Source organism: Primulina huaijiensis, chromosome 4, assembly GCF_012295235.1.
Source record: "Primulina huaijiensis isolate GDHJ02 chromosome 4, ASM1229523v2, whole genome shotgun sequence".
Lineage (NCBI taxonomy): Eukaryota > Viridiplantae > Streptophyta > Magnoliopsida > Lamiales > Gesneriaceae > Primulina > Primulina huaijiensis.
Genome location: NC_133309.1, coordinates 8,867,877 through 8,875,325, shown reverse-complemented (window position 1 = coordinate 8,875,325; position 7,449 = coordinate 8,867,877). Strand labels below are relative to the sequence as shown.

General features: G+C 41.5%; 1 non-coding gene across 1 annotated transcript; it reads right to left on the bottom strand.

Annotated features, from left to right (window-relative positions):
- Positions 1 to 4,216: 4,216 nt before the first annotated feature.
- On the bottom strand, positions 4,217 to 4,372 carry LOC140976015 (5.8S ribosomal RNA). The gene has a single exon (XR_012175143.1). It is a non-coding gene; the product is annotated as a 5.8S ribosomal RNA (ribosomal RNA).
- Between the last annotated feature and the right edge of the window lie 3,077 nt (positions 4,373 to 7,449).

Below are 7,449 nucleotides of genomic sequence, written 5' to 3'. Positions count from 1 at the left end.
TGGTCAAAATACTAGAGCATGGTAAAACTGTCACTCCTTTGGTAACTTTATTTGTTGCTTAGTTTGATCCCAATTGTGAGAGGATTTTTATCACATGCTTGTCAACAAGATTGTAGATATTATAATCAACTTTCTACAGGTCCAAGAATCATTTTAATCTCATTTGCAACGCCAAGTTTATTCTTGTTTTATCGAACCTATAAAAAATAGTAAAAACTTGTAATTACACAACAACTTATATTTTATACAATTTATTATAAAACATATAATATTTAAACATTTAATAAAACAAAAACTATATATTTATATTATAAAACATTTAATTAATGTACAATTTTTATGTTTATCAAATACTAATGATCTTGGTGGTTTCCCCGGTAAACGCAGAAACAGAAACCTCAGTAGGGATCAAATCTTCTTCAGTTTTGCCCAGATTTCTTGACATTCTTACTGGAAGAACATTCACAGCTGAGCCATTGTCAATCAAGACCCTAGACTCTGGTTTCCCATTGACATGGGCCTTGATGTAAAACGGCCTTATGTGCTTGGTCATGGCAAGTGTAGGCTTTTCAAGTATCACCTGTTTAGGCTTATTTGGGTGATCTTCCTTTATAATCACTCTTGAACTCCCTTCAAGGAGTTTATTCGCATGCTCTTCCTTTGCCACTGACTCTTGGGACGTCAACTCCCCATTCTCTTCTTCTATCAGTTTAAACCTCTCTGGTAGTATCACCACTCCTGTGGCACAATCCACAGTGATGTGAAACTCTCCAACGCAAAAATTAATTGTTTTTTTTTATCATCCTCTTCTCTTAACAAATCATCATCATCCTCTACAAACTTATCCTCAGTCGCCGATCTTCCAACCTTGGATTTACTCCCCACTGGATTCCTGGAGACTGGAACATCAATTGTGGGTTCATTTCTCAACTTAGCGGACTCCTCTCTTCTTGCAATAGCTCTTTCCCTCAACAACCTTCTCTTTTGAGTCCTAGTCGGTGGCCTAGGGAACTTTTTGTGTTGGGCCACCCTCCAAGACTAACTGAACTCCCCTCTAGCTGGAAGGACGTACCTGGGCCTTGGTATTCTGCTTTCAATCATTTTTCCTTTTGAGATTTCATATGCACGCCGCTCTCTGCCTTGATCAGTTGATATTTTCCTTGTTTCCATTCTTCGTGACTCAACTTCATATGCATTTCTTCTGTTCGAGTACCTTTGGTGCTGATCACGAGATGATTCCCATCTGAAATTTTGATTCTCACGCACTGGTATTCCAAAGAAATGTTGGTTTCTCGGCCTAGAGGCCGCGGATTCGCCAACATTTCTGGTTACACGCTGCTGAACTGTTCTTAGTCGATCGGTATTATGCCTTCCAGTGGCTTCATACAATTGACCCTTAGGGATCCAGCATTCTTTGATTACTCGGTCTTTCACTGCAAAGGATCGGCTTCTTTTCTCATTGAGAAGATCTCTCAGATCTGTCACATTCACATTGACCAAAGCTACTGGGGGAAAAGGATCATCATCCACCGCCATAGAATCCTGTGTGTTAGAGAACTTCACGACTCCCTTGTTAATTCTGTTCTGCAAAATGTTCTTGAACGCCCAACAAGACTTAGTAGCATGATTGTAGGAGTTGTGGTACTTACAATACTCTCGTCCCTTCAGCTATTCGGTGGGTGGCATCCTGTGATCAGGTGGGAATGTGATGAATTTTTCTTTTACCAAGAAATCAAAAACTTCCTCGGTCTTTGACACATCAAATGTATACTGCATGTCTTTGGGGAGTTGGGAGCTGTTCTTTTTTTCAGGTTCTGCTGGCTTCTTTTTTAGCTGTGGAATTGTGCAAGAACCAGCTGATCGAATCTCTGCCAATGCCACATCTTCCACCTCCTGATAATAAGACCCCATAGAATTTTTCTTCTTGTACGACTCTTTCCGCAATAGTTCTTCATATTCAGCCACTTTGGCAGGTAGCTCAAAGAAATCCCTGAACTCCATTCCATGGAATTTCTTCCTTAATTCAAAATCCAGTCCTTTTTGTGCAATCTTCACGAACTCGGTATCAGGTAGGAACACCTTGCATTTATTCATCTTTTTGAACCTGTCGATAAAAGACTCCACAGATTTTCCTTTCTTTTGGGTTACTTTGGACAAATCGGCAATACACACTTCTAGCTCTGTTCTATAGAATTTGATTTGAAATTGTCTTTCCATCTCTTGCCAACTCATCAATGAATTTCTGGGGAGTGAGGCATACCATGCAAATGCAGTCCCTGTGAGAGAATTTGGGAATAGCCGCAACTTTAAATTTTTTAAGTTCTCCAGGTTGGCTAATTTCCCGCACTGGATGGTAAACCTTGCTATGTGTTCCATGCTGGACTGGCTATCCTCCCCGGAGAATAAACTGAAATCATGAACTCTATAACCCCTTGGGTACGGGTTATTCACGTCTACGTAGTCTGGATAAGGTTTGTGGAACTATGGGCGGCCTATCTATCTCAATGCCGGCCCATATAGCTCTTGAACAGCCTTTCTCACAATTTCTGGATCAATCCCGTGGATGTTCCGAGCTGGGAGTTGGTGGTGGTAGTAATTTGCCCCCCGAGCTTGAAACCCTGCATTTAAACCAATATTACCTCCTGGGAAACTTCCATCCGCTCCCTGATAATCCATGTGTGACATATCCTCATAAGCTCCTGGTTGATACAGAGGATTTGTCACGCTGTACGCCTGAGTAACAGGTTGCTTCGAGCTCCCCACTCCATGAGAACGTGGTTATGGCTGAGCCCTCCCTCCTAAGGTTTCTTCTCTCTTGTGAGGTGGTGTATACCTTCGTTCTGGCTGATTCGGGGGAGTGAACTCCGGGCGGCGAGGATCGCCAGCCCTTGAGTTTCCAACTCCCTGGTTGAATTCACGAACTTGGTTGCTTCCTTGACCAGTCTCTTTGACAGTGGTATTTTGGTCTCTTTGAAAAGACTGACTTGGTTTAATCAAAATGGTCTTCAAACAATCGGTCATCGCCTTAGACATTGCCAGTGAGATTTCCTCAATCTTTATAGCAGTTAGTTCTTCCATCACCTTATTTGAGACTTGATCGTACGTAGCAGGAATATGCAGATCCACTTCTTCAGCCTGTGGTTCAACAGTAGGTTGCTCTTGCTATGGAACCTGAGTTCCCTCTTGATTAGCCAGAGACTCCCCACTCTCCTGATTGACATTTTTTTTCTCCTTGGCGGCATAGTGGGTCCCACAAGACGTGCCAAAAATATGTTTAAACAATATTTGGTATGTGCGGGCGTGCCAGGTACAAAGTTGCACTGATTTGTGTGAAAATAATAAAATCTAACTTCTAAAAACTCAAGCGACGTGAATTCTAAATTCGACCGTCAGTTCTAGTCTCCTAAAAAAATGCAATGCCAAAATAAAAAAAACTATTGGAAATTGATGCAAATAAACCCCTGACATGATTTTGTATTTACAAAACTGTAGGAATTCATCAAAAACTTGAAAAATATAATAACTTGTTGCTGAAATCTAAAACGAGAAGACGAAAAATGCAAGAAATACTGGAAAGCTTGAAAAACTAATGCTTGAAGATTGAATTTTTAGCAGAGAGTATTTTGTAGATTTGTCTGTAGAGTTGAGTTATCTGTTGTGTTTTTTCCGATCACTTTTTCTTCCCAATGATGTGCCGTTTCTCTCCACTCCCCCATAAGCCCATGATCTTTCCCACTACTTTTTCACGATCTCCATCTATCCTCCCACGTTCTTTTCCTTTTTGGCGCTCTGTGACAAGTTTTGAATCGATAGAAATCAATCAGCCACACTTAACGGGCCTATATAATTTAATTGGGCTTGTGATTAAATTGGGCTTTCATAATTAATTATTTTTAGCCCAAACAGTTTCTTTTCCTTCGCTTATTGATATGCTTAAACTCAGCGGGTGATCCCGATTGACCTGGGGTCTCAATCGAGGGAATCTTTCGCCATTGTGTCGTGCATGTGGCTCGATGCAGTCCTAAACGATAGCTCACAAGTTGAAGAATCCAACCACCACGTATCGTACGACTTCCTTCGGCACGGTATATTGTTTGGGCCAACCGCTACACGCCAGGATAACGGGAGGCCAATATCCCACCCTCCTTCGTATGCATCGTCCCCTGACGCATTTGAGTATGTAAGAAGACGACGTGGGAGGCATTGACGAGATGCGTGACGCCCAAACAGACGTGCCCTCAGCCTGAAGGCATCGGGCGCAACTTGCGTTCAAAGACTCGATGGTTCACGGGATTCTGCAATTCACACCAAGTATCGCTTTTCGCTACGTTCTTCATCGATGCGAGAGCTGAGATATCCGTTGCCAAGAGTCGTTAGATCTATTCAATACACGCGCGTCATCACGTCCTGGGTACGGCAAACAGCACCAGGATGGTGAGGTGCTCGGTATGCTTTTCCTTGGTGCTTTTCGCGTCCGGAGGTTAGCATGCCCAAGAGAATTACGCCACTTAGGGTCCTGGTCAAGGCGTGGGGCACAAAAGCATCCAACATCGCGAACGCAAGCGTATTTTAAACATGTTTGCGGGTCCGCTTCACAGGTTTCTACAATGATCCTTCCGCATGTTCACCTACGGAAACCTTATTACGACTTCTCCTTCCTCTAAATGATAAGGTTTGGTGCACTTCTCGCCACGTCGCGGGCAGCGAACCGCCCACGTCGGAGCCATCCGAACACTTCAGCGGACCATTGAATCGGTAGGAGCGACGTGCGGTGTGTACAAAGGGCAGGGACGTAGTCAACGCGAGCTGATGACTCGCGCTTACTAGGAATTCCGCGTTGAAGACCAACAATTGCAATGATCTATCCCCATCACGATGAAATTTGAAAGATTACCAAGGCCCATCGGTCATGGCTATAGGCTCGTTGAATACATCAGTGTAGCGCGCGTGCGGCCCAGAACATCTAAGGGCATCACAGACCTGTTATTGCCTCAGGCTGTCGCGGCCTGAGAGGCCGTAGTCCCTCTAAAAAGCTGGCCGCGAAGGTGTACCTCCGCATAGCTAGTTAGCAGGTTGAGGTCTCGTTCGTTAACGGAATTAACCAGACAAATCGCTCCACCAACTAAGAACGGCCATGCACCACCACCCATAGAATCAAGAAAGAGCTCTCAAAAAGAATAACAAGGTGACAGATGCACAAAATTCTTTCACGATCTAATTAAAAGGAATAACAAAAAGATGTTAGAGTAGGTGCACGTCGAGCCGAGTGTTGGCCTAGTGTTCACAATGAAACTCTATGTATAGACAGTCTTTATTTTAATAATATTTGAAATTATTGTTTTGGCACTTCTTTATCTGTATACCCATGCTAGTTGCATAGATAAAGTCCTTGAATATACAAATAGTAGAAAGAATATGAGATGCTCATGTGATGAGTATCATGAAACTCATATTTGGAATACTGTATATTCTAAACAGTTCCTAGTCGATTTAGCCGCCGCTAAGAAGGATATAGGCCGCTCGAGTTCGAGACTAGTATCTGCGATGTGAGTACCATGTTTCATTGGTAGGGGACATTGTGATGTCCGAGCATTCAGATAGGTGCTCCTTGTAGAGTGCACTGAACAACCCTCCATAAAGGATTTTCCAAGTGGTTCTCACTTATCGAGTGGAAAAGTCCTAGTTTATGGTTGTACACCATTAGTCCTTATGACCCGGGACAACATTGAGACTCTATGTGCTAGAATTACACTTTGACTTGTTTACCGACTCTCATGGGGTCATCAGGTGGCAAGGTTGGGTGTTCTGTCGAAACATATAGGAGTCGATGCATTGTAGTCGGGGATTCACCGCTTACCTACGGGTATGGATATCCTATGTGTTTTTCATGTATATGTAGTTTGAAATCTCTGATCAGAGTATGGTGGTAATTATGAAAGGGGTTTCATAGATTACACCATCGATGCAACTACGACATGACACATAGTATCGATTCATTGACAACTCTCGATAAACCAATGGTTGTCGAATCGGTCGGGATATATGAGATGAAGGGACCGTACTGTACGCTAACCATAATTGAATGGTTCTTGCAGGCACTATCATTTGATACCTAGGAAATCGTGTAAGCGATGCTGCTAGACGTTTAACATGATTGGTTGGGTACTATCAGACTTGAGTTCTGACGTTCTTATTATCAAGAAGTTGATAAGTAAGAATGGAGCAATTGGGGTATGCTCAAATAAGGACATGTTTAGTCCGAATCACATGGAGATGTGAACCCACGGCTAGTTGTATCAATGAACCATTGAGGGCCACACAAGTACTAGCTTTCTAGATCCCGATGAGAAGTAAAATAGATCAATGTGTTGAACGGCTTATAAATGAGTTTATAAGCGTAAAGAAAATGGAAGTATGACTTCTATGAGAGAAATGTAAATTTTAATTTATGGAAGTGTTTCTAAATAAAAATTTGGCCAAGTGAATAATGTATTTGAAAATTGTGATTTTCATAAACATTATTATGGACTAAATTAAATTAATTCAAGTGTTGAATTAATTTAACACTAGTGGACCTAGCAGAGTCCAAATAATTAAATTAATTCAAGTGTTGGATTAATTAAATCATATTGAGTCTTGTAGAGCTAAATTAAAATAATTATTTAACTAGTGGGACTTGGGTAAATTCAAGTAATGTTTAATTAATCTCAAATATGTTTGAGATAATTAAATTTAGTCCATGGTTTTTTAATTTGATTAAAAACCATATAATATATATGCATGGGAGGTGGAAGGTTGGGATACTACTTTTTGTGTTTTCAAGGCATGGCATGCAACTTTTGCGTTCAACTTTTTGCAAGTCCAAGACAAGTCTCCCTTCCCCCCATTACACACACCTTGGTCGAAATTCTCCATACTTTCTCTCCAATTTTTTCTCTCATTTTTTTCTTCAAGTGTTGAGGAAGAAATATTCTTCTCATTTAAAAATCTTCTTTGTTTTCTAGTGCAGAACAAGAAGGGATTTACCTAGCAAGTGGTGGGCCTAATTTTTGAAGGAGGAGGAAGCTTGTAGATCTTCATCCACTTAAGAGCCAAGTTGTTTACAACTTGGTTGGTGCCATTCATCAACCTCAAGAGGTTGATAGGTATAATCTCTCAAACACCCTATGTATGTCATGTATGGTGTTTAAATGTATTTGTTGCACAAGGAACATGGTGGCCGAAAATTTTAGCATGTAAAATAAAATTTTTGACGTCTGTTGCGCTTCCGGTCACCGTAACCGATCCCCTTTCAAGTGGTATCCGAGCTATGGTTACGTTTTTTGTGTAGCATTTACAAGATATTATATTGAGATTGATTTCTAACCGCTTGAGATGAAATTTTGCAACAAAATTCAAGGTTAGATGGAGCATATTTCGGGCAGCATGTTGCTGCCCGTTTCGGGCAGC